Source organism: Amphiprion ocellaris, chromosome 2, assembly GCF_022539595.1.
Source record: "Amphiprion ocellaris isolate individual 3 ecotype Okinawa chromosome 2, ASM2253959v1, whole genome shotgun sequence".
NCBI classification, from domain to species: Eukaryota; Metazoa; Chordata; class Actinopteri; family Pomacentridae; genus Amphiprion; species Amphiprion ocellaris.
Window position 1 is genome coordinate 37,478,194 of NC_072767.1, and position 15,543 is coordinate 37,493,736.

General features: G+C 37.4%; 1 long non-coding RNA gene and 1 pseudogene across 2 annotated transcripts; one reads left to right on the plus strand and one right to left on the minus strand.

Annotated features, from left to right (window-relative positions):
* Positions 1 to 885: 885 nt before the first annotated feature.
* On the minus strand, positions 886 to 4,303 carry LOC111586284 (cytochrome P450 2J2-like; annotated as a pseudogene).
* Positions 4,304 to 5,417: 1,114 nt separating this feature from the next.
* On the plus strand, positions 5,418 to 10,688 carry LOC129349890 (uncharacterized). Of its 2 annotated transcripts, none has more exons than XR_008603073.1 (4): positions 5,418 to 5,675; positions 6,598 to 6,698; positions 10,286 to 10,409; positions 10,473 to 10,688. It is a non-coding gene; the product is annotated as an uncharacterized LOC129349890 (long non-coding RNA). The 2 variants fall into 2 exon arrangements; XR_008603071.1 differs by having other exon boundaries at positions 5,423 to 5,675; positions 8,454 to 10,409.
* Positions 10,689 to 15,543: the final 4,855 nt, after the last annotated feature.

Sequence of the window (15,543 nt, forward strand, 5' to 3'; positions counted from 1 at the left end):
TTTTTATATATTTAATGAATCAAAGTCGAGACCAAATCAATATTATTAATTTTTTGATAAGAGATTAACTAGAGCAGTACGACCAGTGACGGCTTTAATAACAGGACAGCTGATACCTAAAATGCACACACAGTGCTTTTACTGTGGTTAAAGTTGAAGCTAATGACCTTCATGACTATGAATCAAATGCTAAAGTTCAATTGTTTGTGTGTCAGATGACTATAGTGTCATATAAATCTAAAAAAAATGCCATTGTATCCACTTAAAAAACACTTAAGAGTAAACAACTGAAGTAATGTGGAGCCAATGCATGATCTAATAAAAATAGATTATTCATTAACACATTATTGTACATGTTAATGATTATGCCATTAAATTATTTGAAAACCATCAAATACAATGTTGCAGAACCAGTGATAGATTCTGTCAATGCGCACATATGAAATTCCTGTATTCATACACTGGTGTTTTTGGTTGTGTTTTTCAGTGAAATCACCAAACTCCAAAAAGCTTAGGAGGTGAGGAAGTAATGTATGCAGGGAATAATCTGAAAACACTTCTGTGGCTGTAGCATGGGTGCACAAGTCCAGTCATCATTATTTATATAGCAAATTTAAAACAATAGATGTTGAGCTGGGCTTGTTGTTTTGATCTTTAAACAGAAGACAAACCTCTTGACAGGGAATCTTAACAGAGATTACAATCTTGTATATTTTTCATTACCAGTGAGAGGTAAAATGTTCATATCTTGTATTAAACAAAGCATTTCTTAGTTGCAGATCAGATATGTGATCATCATTTTATTGCTTTATTGAAGTGATTGGTTTTTAATATGTTCCACATGAAGCTTGCACTCACTGATGCTTATGTTTGGCTGGGATGACATCAGCGAGGCACAGCCAGCACTCTAAACTCTTTGGGAGTATAGGTGAATCCATTAATGCCCTCCAAACTGGGCATTTCTCCAGGAACAGGAGAGAAGGTGAAGCGTTGGAGGAGAGACGTAAAGAAAAGGAACAGCTCCATTCTGGCCAGACGTTCCCCGACACACACACGTTTACCTGAAAAAGGAAACATCAGAAACATTTGTCCTGTTATCATCAGAGTTGGTGCACTTTGATTGCATCTTGCAGAAAAACCAGTTGTAGATGCTTCTTTCTTTATGTGAACTATAATAACTGCACATAAGACCTGCTGAAAATGGTAAGAAGGCATCTCTTTGGAGGAACTGGCCCTTGGAATGCAAGAAATGCTCAGGATTGAAGATATTGGGAGTCACCCACTCATTCTTATCCATCAGCACAGACCCAAGGATTGTATGAACAGCTGTGCCCTGGAAAAGAAGTCATTAGATGTTTTCCATATCAGCTGTGTATAAATAATTTACAACATTTAAAGTTTGATATTTGTCCCTGGGCAAGTCTGGAAAGAATATACAGCTTGAGATTTATCAGTGGGTGTCTTGTCAATAGTCCTTTACCTTGGGAATGAAGTATCCTCCCAGGGTGGTGTCTTTAGTGGCCATTTTGGGTATACCCATGGGAATAATATTTCCCAACCTCTGGCTCTCATGGATGACAGCATCAGTGTAGAGCAGGTTGGGTCTGTCGGCCAGTGTGGGCTGACGAGACTGTCCAATCACTCTTTCTATTTCGGCCTGGACTTTCTCTGAAAAAGGAAACATAATAAACCCACAACTGGCCACTCAATGGTATTTGAGGTTCACCTCATCTACAAACGTCTACAACCTTCACCAGTATGCTGCACTGCTGTGATGTGGTTAATAAAACACTAACCCTGTATCTCTCGCTAGTACATCATGTATATGAGACCCCAGTGTAAAGTGTTAGCAGTTGTTTCTGTTCCAGCCTCAGTCAGGTCGAGGATGCAAACCAGAAGCGTTTCACTGTTAAAGCCAGCCTGAGGATCCTCTTTTTTCTAAATTCAACAGAAAATATTGTTATTTTAAGAATTTCTTTGGTGCTGTGATGTTTTAAACTACTTTACACATTAATCAGAGTTAGTAGGGGTTGGCCTGCAATAATGTTTATGTGGATGGTACGTGTCATGGGGACATTCACATGAATGAAGGTTTTTCTAAAGTATTGAGCAGAGCATTGCTTTGTAACAAGCTGATCAATGTAACTCTGTTATCAGCGTTATCCCATTCACCTGGAAGTAGTTTTAATGTTGTGATTCATCAATCTGTAAATTAATGTTACATTTAAGTCCTTGCCAAAAGAGTGAACACATTGCTGTTGTTCTTTGTAAAACTACTCAAGCTCTGTCATGTTACATAGGGATTGAGAGTAAACTGCCCTTTTCAAGTCAAGTCAGATTCTTAAATGGACTGAAGGTTAGGCTGTGACTCAGCCAGTCCAGAACATTCACGTTGTTATCTTGATATTGCTTCACTGTCACTGTTATATGCTGAAAAACAAATCTTCCAAGTTGCAGTTTTCTTGCAGACTACATCAGGCTGTCACCCAGGATTTCTCTATACTTTGCTGCATTCATTTTACTCTATAGCATTATGAGCTTCCCAAGGCCTTCTGCCATGCAGCATCCTCTTATTATGATGCTGCCACCACCGTGCTTCATGGTGGGGTTGGTGTGTTTGTGGTGATGTGCAGTGTTTGGTGTCCACCAAAAATAGTGTCCAGCCTGATGGCTTAAAGGCTCAATTGTGGTCTCTTCAGAACACAGAACCTTCTTCCAGTTGACTTCAGTGTCTCCAGGATGCTTTTTGATGAACTCTAGTTGACAATTAATATGAACTTTTCTTCAACAGTTACTCTCTCACCACTCCCTCCGAAAGCTTTGACTGGTGAAGAACTCTCATTATGGCATTATATTTTTGATTATTTGAAAAATAAAATTTGCTTTCACTTGGACATTTTGGAGTCTTTGGTGTAAATTCTTGTAATAAAACCAAATTAAATTAATGTTGAGACAATGCTGAAAAGTAAGAAAAGGAGAAAAATCCCAAGAAGTTAAGTACTTCTATTGGCACTGTAAAACTCCAATGCAGAGCAATTTACCTGGTACTGATAGGCTTAATTAATATTTGATGCATGTGGCTGAAAGGGGCTTGAATGTAACAGACATTTACTTATTTGTAAAAGTCCTACACTCTAGCCTTAATTTTATTTTTCCACTTGTGTTTTACCAACCATGACATGCCAGAATGTCTTTCTATCTGGGGGAAAAATGCTTATCATACCTATAAAGAAACGGATCCTCATTTTTAGTCCTGGCAGATACTTCATCAAGCCAGAGAATGCATCATACAGCTGTTAATGGGACAAAATCTCAGATCTGTAGCAGACCAATGATATGGTATCTTTGGAAATCAATGTACAATAGTTTAAACAGGAATTACCTGGCTCTGAGCTGGGCCAGAAAGTGCAATGGTGTCATTGTCCAGCTCCAGAAACCTGCGAAAGCTCTGATCGCTGTATTCAAAGCGATGTCCAAAGACCACAGAGGAGATGATGTTACTCACTGCATTTGTTAAGGTGTAGTGGGGGTTGAATGGTCATCTTGGAAATGTGTTGAATTTAGTTCAATGCATTATAAATCATACAAGAAAAAAATCACTTCTTTGCACTTGCATGTGAATCCCTATAATCTGCTTGCCTTGCTCATCTTTGAAGGCCTCACAGAGGAAGTTACTCTCCACTTCAAAATATTTCTCCAGTGACTTCTTGCCTTCTCCAAAGTATCGCAGGTGAGCGTTGGCAAACTTCCTCTGCTTCTTCCACAGGTAACCATTGCTCAGAGCTATACCTGTGAGAATGTTAGACTGAATTATTAACGGAGGAGTTTATGCACACAAATGTTTATGCATGTATTTCCAAATAAAATGGATTTTGCAGCATTTTTTTATCCTCTGACTTTACATATTTTATAACTGTCACTTGTGACTATCACTTCAAAAAGAAACAGTGATTTTGAGTGAGTTGAGTTCTGTGTATCTCTGTGAGTGTAGATGCAGTAATATCAACACTTCTATAATAAATCGTTCAACAGTATGAATAGATTTTGTTTTGTCCTGGAGAATTAGCTGGACACAGTTAAAAATATGAGTCATAGCATATACTCATGCCCTCTTGCACTCTTATAAGTACCTACCAAGGCCATGGAAGATATCATTGAAGAGAGGGACAACAGGTCGATCCACAAAGCTGTCAAGCTGATTGATAAGAGCCTCTTTGACCATCTTGTATCCTGAAATAAACACCATACTCTCACTGCCTTTCCTCAGGCTGAACACAGGGCTGTACTCTTGAGCCAGCTGCATTTAAAAAGAAATTATTTTTCAATACTGGTAATGTATCACAAAGACTTTAAATGCCGAATACTGACAAAACCAAGAAGACAGAACACATTACTCCAATTGCCAGATCCAAATAAATATAGAAAAGGCACAAATTATTTTCTCTAAGTCTCTAAATGATGAGGGCACAAAATGTATCAGATAAATGTTTACTGAGTAGAAGCCTGGTAGGAGTTAGAGATCTGCAGCAGATAGTCCTCTGGTAATACCCACAGTTCAAACCAAACATGGTGAAATGGCACTAGACTGCTCACTGCTGAATCAGCTCCCTACTGTCCCACCTGTAGCCATTTTAAAAGCTAAAGATTGATCTTTTTCTTCTACTTTCATATCAAATGCCATTTCTATGCATCCTACAAATTCTGGTTAAAAATTCCAGTGCCTTCACTAAAGTTGTCTGTACTTTGATTTATTTTTATACTTTACTTTCAAATCTTTATATCTTCAAATTAGAAAGTTAGTTTTACACTTTTTTGTTCTCTTTCAGCATTTTATTGCACAAGATATAACAGTTTTTGTAGTATGAAATGCTTTGAAATTGAAAACAGGGACAAACACATTGCAAAAAGGATTAATTTTAAGTAGCTAAATCCTCTTTGTAACCACTGCTACAGACAGTTGATCTTAGCTGGTTTTGCTCATATTTCACCGTGTGAATGCTGTTCTCTGATACTGATGTGATTTGTACATTGATGTTGATTTGTGAAAATGTTGAGAACAAAAACCTTTGAGTTGCAGTCTTTTGATATTGTTCATTTATTGTCATTTCTTGTGCATTGTGTTGATAAGTCTGCTGTCTGCAAGCCAAATTGCCTCATTGAAATTCGAGATTTACTGTTTCGTCGGTCCGTGTATATTTTGGCAACTGGATTTTCCGTTCTGAAATGGGTATTGAAAAACAAAAAACAAGTGGTTATTTGATTTTTGTTTTAAAATACAAAAAATAAAATTGAAATACAAGGCATTTTTCCTTTTCATGATCAAAAAGGGATATACGAAATTTTAAAAATGCTTTGATTTTCATTTTATATTTCGAATAACAAAATAATAAAATCAGTAAGAGACAGAAACGAATAAAGGTCCGTTTTTTCATTTTCTGAGACCGGAAGTGGTCATCAGCAAGTGTGGAGCCAAACGACAACAAGATTCTCAGAGGGCGGAGCCAGAGAGCAGTGATTGGTCAGACTGACTGAGAGCCAGAGAGCAGTGATTGGTCAGACCATAGATACTATAGAAGACAGCGCGCTAGCGGATCTAGTCTGCTGTATATATCTATGGTCGGCACGTCTGGTAGCATCTCTGGCTGCTGTTGACCTTGTTTTTGGAGTAAAACACGGTAAGAAGTTAAATACTTCTAACCAGTAGCGTTGTTTTGTTGTACGTTAAGTCAGCGACTTGTGAAGAGTTGTGTTTTGTCGTGTTTGAGCAGTTCGTCCGGATGCGTTAGCTAGCTAAGCGGCTAAGTTAGCTAGCTAAGCGGCTAAGTTAGCTAGCGGGCTAATTAAGACAGGTGGCTAACTTACCGCTGAACACCTGTGTTAGTTGCTGCTGCAGCTGTCCGTCGTTAGGATGAACTTCTCAACCTGTATTTCTCTGCTGTGTATTTTAGCTTTTCCAAAAAGTTATTTTACTTTAATGTTAACTGAAACCCGTTCAGCTGCACTGAAGTTTAACATTCAGCTGGTTTGAATTAAACCGCGCTTAACTTAACATTGCGCAACATTACCTCTCTGAATCTCCATAATTTCATTAAATTCCTTCTCTCTTCCACTGCTCAAGTTCAATCCAGTATATAAAGTGGCATTAATAGTGAATAAACGAACAACCAGCCATTGTATTTATTTATTATTGCATGTATTTGTAGTAAAACATGAGTTGAAACATCCTACTTTTGGATCTAGAACTGCACAAGCCGTTCATTTTCAGTCACCTGACGAGTTAAACTCCCCTTTTTATGTGAGGTTGAAGCAGAAAGTCTGAGTTAACAAAGAAAGTTGTTTATAATTTGTGATACCTGTTATCTCTGACTGAGGCTTTAGTTTTTGTTGAGCTGATTTACATGTAGAGACTTTGTTCAGGAAGATTTCTCAGTAGCTCAGAGGACAGGCTGCTTTTTACACAACCTTGTAAGAGAATGTCTGTCAATGCTTTCAGCAGAATTTAGAAACACAACACTTCCTAAACAGATATTTTGAGGCTGTGAGGTTGAACGTTTGAGAGTATATCAGTGTGTTTGTTTGTGGTCTTTCTGTTTCTAGGTGGAAGCTGAATTAGTGAGGATGACTCCTGCTCCTGTCATCTCTAAGCTCCTCACACATCTTTACCTGCACATGAGGAAAATCACTCCTGTAGAATGCAGGTATGTTTGTCATTATTATAAAAAGACGTTGCCTGGTGACCTGTCAGAAACCCATCATACAGAGTCAGCAAAAATAATGTTTACACACATCAGGAAAAGAAAAACTTGCATAAATATTTCAATCCCAAATTTATTCAGACATCACAAGATTAATAAAAGTTATCTTTGGCCTCTACAATTACAAGAGGTGCTCAAAGTGGTGGCCACTGGCTTCCAGACATTTCTGTTGTGTTGTAGACGTCACTTGTTGATGCTCCATTCATGAGGGTAGCGCCATCTGTTGGGAAAACATCGTACAACAGGACACACAGTTATCGTGATTTGATCAAACTTAGAAAGAGGACTCTATATGTATAGAAGTACTTATACAAATGAAATATTTATAAAAGTTTTTCTTTTCCTGATGTGTGTACATTATTTTGGCTGACTCTGAACTTAATGAGAACAAAACTGTCATTTAATTGTTGCTCTGAAAGCTTCTTCAGTGAAAACCGGTTGGTGTTCTGCTTTGAAACAAACTGCTGTTGAGGTCTGTGTTTTTAGGTTTAACCCCACAGTTTCTGAATGAACTGATAGTTTGGTTTTTTTCCCTGATCAATGTGGACGTTATAATTGATGGTAACATTTACTGATCATATAATCAGCATGACAATATACCAGTATAACATTCTGACCACCTGACTAATAGTGTGTTGGTCCCTTTATGCTGCTAAAACTCCTCTGACCCAGTGGTTCATCAGAACCTCTGGGGATCCTGTGGATTCTGTGGGTCCTGTGGGTTGCAGGGTGGGTTCTACCTAGACCAGGCTGATCCTGGACCATCCCACAGATGCTCCATCAGATCTGGATGTGGGGAGTGTGGAACCCAGGTGAACAGCTTAGCTCTGTCGTGTTCCTCGGACCACTCCTGAACAGTTTTAATTTGTCCTGCTGAGGGTGGCAGCTGGCATCAAGGACTGCTGTTGCCATGGAGACTAGGGGATTGTTTGTCCTGCAGTGTTTAGGTGGTGGTACATGTCAAACATCCACATGAACGTCAAGGTTTCCCAGCAGAATGTTGCATTAGAACAAGATGATGGATGTTGTTCTCTTCAGCTGTCAGTGGTCAGAATGTTGTGGCTGATTGGTGGATCTGTCTGCCTTTACTCTGACATCCAGAGTTATACAAAAGTGTAGTATGTGTGCAGTGCAGAAGAGATTTACTTTATTGGATGCAGTTTTAGTGGTCCCATCAGAGAAAATCATATCCATATACAGATTTTTATTAATTCCAGGGCTGGTTCAGTAAAGATTAAAATAATAACTACATCAGATAATTCTTTGTTGCAGCTGGAATTTTACAGACTGAGAGATGGTTGAGAAGGTTTCAGTTCTTGTTTTAGCAAAATATGTTATAATAGAAGATCTTTATTGCCATTGTGCATGAAATTATCTGCAAACCAGCAAAGTGCATCAGTCTGAGGAATCTAAAAATAAATAAGTGAAGAAAAATGCTTCTAAAGCCAATAATAAACAGAATATTTTGAGGGAATATTCTAAAAAGGAAAGAAAAGCTCCATTCTCACTCCTCTCAGGATAAACTGTCATTAAAATTGACTTTAAATTTAGCTTCAACATGAGATAAAAACATTTACTTTCATTACTGATGTTGTCAAGTTTTAATAAAGTTCACGCTACTTTTATAAAATGACCAAAGTGAATAAATTGTATTTCTGTGATCTGTGTTTGATTTCTGTCTTTTCTCCTGTCATCCAGATGTTCAGAGGGAGATGATGCCACATCTGGTCCAGCTGATGGAAGGTCTTGAAGTTCTCTGACTGGCCTCGACTGAAGATGGTCGTCTCACTGGATTTAAGGTTCAGATGCTCAGTAACAAACTCCACCAATGAGCCAACAGGGAAGCTTTAGGTTTATTAAATGTTGCTATGAAGGTATCGCTGTTTTTCTTTGTGAATGCAATGTGCTCCAACTGAAACTTGAATTAGAACTTAGAAGTAAATCTTCCATCTGAAATGATTTAGTTGCATTAATAACCTCATAACATTCTAGTTTTTATTCCAGTCTTGGTTGGAAATAGAATCTCTGTATTGATTCAGGTAAAAACTGAACTTCACAGCATGTTGAAGCAAAACATCCAGAGGAAAACTGTGATGGTGTTGGATTGTCAGACCGTAATGTTGCAGCTCAAAGCAGCTTTTCTATCTCAGTTCATTCTGACATTCAGCTATGAATCAACACAGCAGATGGTGATCCATGCTGTGGAAGTCTCACATCTCCTGATTTAATGGAGCTGCTTTGCACTTTTTACACTGTTTATTCACCAACACTTTATTTAATAAAAGTCCCATCTAGTTTTTATGAGGAATGTGATGTTTTAATTTCTCTGTGAATAACTGCAGTCTAATGGAACAGCTGGAGTTGTAACATCTGTCCTGATATTGATCATGAAGTATTGATCAGAATACTTATGGTTAGCAGTCATCCCTGAAGTTTTACATTAAAATCTTTACTTGTGTTGTGAACTTTGGTAAGAAGCAGAAACTTTAGTGTTGCCATGGATACATGAGTGTTAAATTCTGTCCATGTTTCCATTTTGCGAAATGCAGTCCAGCAGATGAGTTTGTTTTTACTGCCAGCTACATTCAGTCTGAGATATTAAGAATAAACAAATGTACATAATGTGGAAATGAACAGATTCTATTTTTATTTATTCCTACAGCTGGTGCTGGTAAAGTTCCAGAATGTGGAGGAATTTAGTCTCACAATCACAGACAATAAATATTATCTGAAAGTCGGGTTATTGTTGTTTATCAGCACAATACAAAAAGATTCATGTTAGACATATTCCAGTTAAGACTCTAGAATAACATGATTTATGTAAATTTACCTCAATAATATGAATGTTCAGGTTAAGATTGTGCAGTGAAATTTTTATGTAAGTTTAGCTGATTAAAGTTTATGACTCTGTACTACAATATTATTTAAATTTACATCATTATTGTAATATTTAGGGTCAGACCCTACAGTATTGAGATTACAAAATCAAACATTCTATAAAATGTAAATACACTGAACTCATTTGGATATATTTAAGTGAGACTGTACAATATTATTTATGACACAAATCTATCTAAATCAAAATTTTAATCATTTTTATTCCAAACATTTACTGGACTGATTTAAATATTAAAATCACTCCTTTCTAATCCTCTGCTGTACGTTCAAACCTGAGGCCTTAAATAGAAACACACAAGTATCTGATTGAAGGAACTTCTGCAGAGTCCTGGTTCCAGAACATGATGATAGAATTATAGACAAACTTTAACAAAAGCTGCCTGAGAGTTTACAGGTTTTTATGTTAGATTTCTTCAGTAATTTAATAAGAGTTATCAGCAAAAATCAAGTGTTCATTTGATGAACTTCATTTCCTTAAACATCCAGAATTGGAGCTCATATCTTTGGCAGCTGTAAAGTTTCTGCTCCTTCAAAGTTCACAACACAATGAATCAATTCCTAAAACACTCTGAATGCTGGAGAGCGTTTGTGATGCTGAAGCAGTGATCAGTTTTTCTGTTTCTTCTCTGGAGATGCACAATGAGGGACGTCTGCAGCGACTGAGAAAGAGTCTCACCACATCCTGACATGAGGAAAAAGACTTTATTGAAGACTACAATGAGAAGAACTATCAGACAGCAGACGGCTGCATTCAAGGTGAGATCTGAACATTTGATCTGGAACAGGAATTCAATCACGGCAGCATGAGCTTCATTTCAGTCTGTAGCTGCTGAATTCATGGATGAATCATCTGGCACTAGAGAGGAAGACCTTCAAACATCCATGTCAGCTGATGGAGGTCCAAGAGTCTCACCCAACAAACAACCTACAGATTGAAGACCTCCAATCTGATTGGACGGCCTCCTATTCAGCCACGTGTGAACAAATGCCTCTAAGCTGATTTGTTTTCTAAAATAAATCTAGTTTGAGTCCTAATCTATGCCTGTGTGTTTGCTTCTTTACACCGCTGTTAACAGTTTAGGCTGTTAAATTGTTCCAGATAAGACAAGTACAAGATACTTCAGAGCCGTTCTACCACGAGCCTGACAGGAAGAACTCCAACAGCTACTGAATGTTCCTGTGGTCCCCTCAAGGCTACAGGAGGAGCCCTACGAGGACGAGCCGGTCCACCTGATGGAGGCCAGTTGCTGCGGTTCAAAGCCAACACCGACTACGTGGACTTCTACTGGACCACACGGAGGCCTTCAAACCGGACCAACAAGTTCAGCGACTCCCCGACTCGTGGGTCTGAGGACGCCGCCGAGCCTCGGTCCAGCTGGCCTCCTGTCTGTGGGTGTTTGAGTGCTGAGAGGTTTGTGGATGCATGTGAACGTTCTGTGTTGAAACAGCAGCTTTGGACTCAGTAACGCCGGGAAAAACCAAGAGCTCCTTTATTTGTGACTTCCACTAAAAAAACTGATGAAAATAAGTTTGCCAGGGTTCTGACTGATAACAGATTATTAAATAAGGAAAATAATCATTTAAATATTCCTTTAAACAATCCTTTTAGGTCTACATTTCCTTAACACTGACTTCTTGGTATATGTACAAGTATTTTAGGTGGAATATACCATTAAGCCCAATGTTCAAGGGTTCTGGGAATATACCATTAAACCAACCTTTTAGGTAAATATTCCAGGATGTTGGGTAGAATATACCATCAGACCAACCTCCAAGGTTTACAGTAGTGAATTTTAGGTGGAATATACCATTAAACTCACCTTTTAGGTCTGCATTGGAGGATTTTAGGTGGAATTTTCTTTCAAACCGTCTTTTAGTCTACATTTAAGGATGTTTAGGATGGTATATTCTTCCAAACCAACTTCTCAGATCTACATTTCAGGTGGAATATTCCTCCATACGAACTTTTTTGGTCTACATTGAAGGATTTTTTCTAAACCGCCCTTTCGGGTCTATATTTGAGGTTTTAGGTGGAATATTCCTTTTAACCAGCCCCTCAGGTCTCTTTGAGGATTTTGGATGGAATACTCGGTTAAACCAACATTTTAGGTGCACGTCTAAGGATTTTTGGTGGAATGTTCCTTTAAGGTGGATGTGTGAGGACCTTGTAGATGGAATACTTCCGGAAACCAAACTTTTAGGTCAACATTCAAAGATTTAAGGTGGAATATTCCTTTAAACCAACCTAAATTTCATGTTTTGATCATTATCAAGTGAGAAACCTCAATCCAGACTCCTCATAATGACGTTTGAGATTTATGCTGCTGTTATTTGTTTAGTCCAGACTAAATGACAGAAATCCACAACTAATTTTATTTCAGGACTCAGTTATTAAATGCCAAAACAATCCATGTGACTCTAAAAACTCAACAGTTTTACAAACTCTAAGATTAAACTCTCCATAAGGATCCAAAATAAGTTGGACTTCTACATGAGAGCTTTAATCATTCTTCATCTACTTCCTGAAAAGTTTGGTCAATAAAAAAGACAAAAACTAATATTTTCAGCTGAACTAAAGACAGACTTTGTGATTTTTCTGCTCACATGTTGTGTTGTTGTAAACCTTCTCTTTCAAATAAATAGCCGCCTAACCCCCTGGAAACCAGCGTTTGTCCTGTTTTTGTGTTGTGACTCTAGACAGTCGGGTCCTAATGTTTTTTGAGCAACACACCATACTATGACGTTTTTACAATGATGGTTCTACTATGGAACCAGTTTGACATGTTCAGGCGTTCTTTGTGTGAAAACTCAGAGACTTCAGGTATCAGAAGGTGGTTTTCAACTTTCTTTGTTAACTTTCTGCTTCAACTTTAAATTTACTTCACTAAGCCAGCCCTCTGGACTTCCAGTAAGCTGTGTTCATATTGGCTGTCCAGGTGGCTGCTTGGTGTTATCAGGAACACCTGAGCAGCTCAGTGTCTTCCTGCTGTATGTGGCTGCATTCAAACATTTCCTCTGCTTGTCTTCACCACAGAACTGGGTTTGGCTCCGTTGCTTTAGCTTGTTCTTTAGGCGTTGGCTTGCAGCTTCCAGCAGTAAAATCGTCTTTAATGTGTTTCTGGGTGTGTTTTAGGGCTTTGTACTGGATAGTTGTCTTGGTAAATGTGGTTCTTTAGCCACAGTTAGCACATGGTGCTGATGTGTGCATTGATTAGTGGATTTGGTGCAGCTGAGTTGTGTCTTTGTCTTGGCTGTAGTGAGTCTTTAGAGGTTTTTGGTCAGACACATTCTGTATTCTTGTTTGAGAACCAACGTTGGTTGTCCAGAAGGTAAGAGTTCCTGTCCTGATTCTCTGTTCTCAGAGGTTCTCTGGTAGGCTGCAGGAGACTTTAGCGTTTGGGTTGTGCTAGTTTGGTTTTTGTATGGTTTCATTTGGACGACTATCTTGAGGCTCCTCCATGTGGTTTTGTGAGGTTTTCTGGAACAGTTCTACAAAGCAACCTGCAGCAGAAGAGACTTTGAGAGTTTTTAGGAAGTTCTGGAGAGCAGACTTTAGAGCAGCAGAAACATTTGTCAGCAGTTTGAGCAGGAGAAGGTGAGCTTCAGAGTAGAAATGAGACAGAAACCTTCTTGACCCGTGTGGTGAGGTCCTGTACCAAGAGTTTGAGCAGGTTGTGAAGAGTCTGTAGTTCTTTGGTCTGAAAGCACAAGAAGAGTCGACTCATTAAAGGAGAAAACAGGAGATATTGTTGGTTCTTCTGTCGCTCTGCAGTTCCCAGTTTCCTTAGACTGAAGATCAAGTTTATATTTTAAATGATTTCCCATGTGAGCCCAAGAAGACTTCAATAAACTCCCTCCATCCCCTGGACACAACAGATTTTATTACCATGTTAATTTTTTTTTTTTTTTAATATGATTTTCAGTTTTAATCATAGTTTTAGCATAGTTTTTTTTTCTTTGCTTGTTTAGTTTCGTCATCTGTGTGAAAGGTGCTAAACAAATAAAGTTGAATTGATAAACTGAATAATTGACCAACTCCTGATTGTGACAACAGAAGTTTCATTGTGATTTGAGGGTTTGTTTCATTTTTAAGGTTGGGGTTAAAATCTTGACTAAAAAAAGTTTAAAGAAATAAATTACATTTAGAAAAGCAATTAAATTAAAGGAAAAAACATTTAATACAATAAAACTTTTAAAAAAGAAAATTAAACATTGAATACAATTAAATGATATTAAACAGAAAATATTTAATTAGATAATTAAACAGAAGATACAAAACATGCAATTATGAAATTAAACAAAACTTTTTGAACAAAAATATTAAACATTAAAGATGAAATATTTTAGATAAACATTTAAAAAAATACAATTAAACAAGAATATTAAACATTTAAAGAAATCCAAAACATTTAATTAGATTATTAAATCTTTAAAAGGAAAAAACATTTAATTAAAAAATTAAATGTTTAATTCGAAAATTAAATCTTAAAGACAATAAAAGTTTCAATAGGAATTGAACAGAAAATACAATGAAGCATTTAAAAAGAAAATTAAACATTAAAAGGTGGTAAAACATTTAAAAAGAAAAACCTTAAAGATTTAATCAAAAAATTAAACATTGGGAAAGAAAGGGAAGTTTTTCAAAGAAGCTGATAAAACATTTGAAAAAGCAACAATTAAACATTAAAAAGACAAAATATTTTGAAATCAAATCATACATTAGAAAAGAATAAAAGGTGAGAAAAGAGCAAAACTAAACATTTAAGAAGAATCAAACTAAAGACAAAACATTTGAAAAGACACCAGTTAAACTTTAGAAGATCAAATTAAACAGAAAAGACAATAAAACGATCAAAAAGAGCAAAAACAGATAAAGTCTTAAAGCGTTTTCTAGTCTGAAATGAAAACATCAAGTTGTTTCTTCAAACATTTCCTCTTTCTACGTTCTTGGTTTGATTGTGGACAGATTTACTAAGAACTCATTTCAGAAAACTGCTTTCCAGATAAAGTCTACTAGTAGTTGAAGGCATTGATCAAACTAATGTTACCTTCTGATCTCCACAAACTTTACTGTTCAGTGAAGAGAATCAAAGTTTGTTGAGGATTTCTAAAAAACCCACAGGTGAAGGTCTGAGAAGAACTCAGATGGATGGTCTAAATGTGAAATCAAGACTCATGGTCACAAGTTTTAAAGCTTCTGTTAACCATAAAGTTCAAACTAACAGAGAAGTACTGAGAAACTTTCAAAATTTCAGCCCTCAGACTGTCGAAAGGTTCAAACTAACAGAGAAGTACTGAGAAACTTTTAAGACTTCAGTCCTCAGACTGTCGAAAGGTTCAAACTAACAGAGAACTACTGAGAAACTTTCAAAATTTCAGCCCTCAGACTGTCGAAAGGTTCAAACTAACAGAGAACTACTCAAGAACTTTTAGGTTTTCAGTCCTCAGACTGTGGAAAGGTTCAAACTAACAGAGAACTACTCAGGAACTTCGAAGATATCAGTCCTTGGACTGTGTGAAAGTTCAATATAACAGAGAACTACTGTGGGACTTCGAAAATTTCAGCCCTCAGACTGTGTGAAAGCCCAGGTCCTGAGGACTCGGGAGGTGTGGAGGCTTGGAAAGTCTTGGAACTGAGGGTTCAACCCTCTAGCACAAGGGCTGAAGCCCAACCTCCTGAGAAAAACGGTCGAGTCGAGACTCGAGTTAAAAAAAAAACTCGAAAATGACAAAAAATAGATGATAAATGCGCAAAAAAAAGAAGAATTAGTATCTGAGCGAGTAGCTCAGGGGGATAAGAGGATGGACTACCAAGTGGAAGGTCGCAGGTTCAAGACCCACCACTGGCACTTTTCTTTCTTTGTCTTTGTCAGGATTTTGATAAAACTTA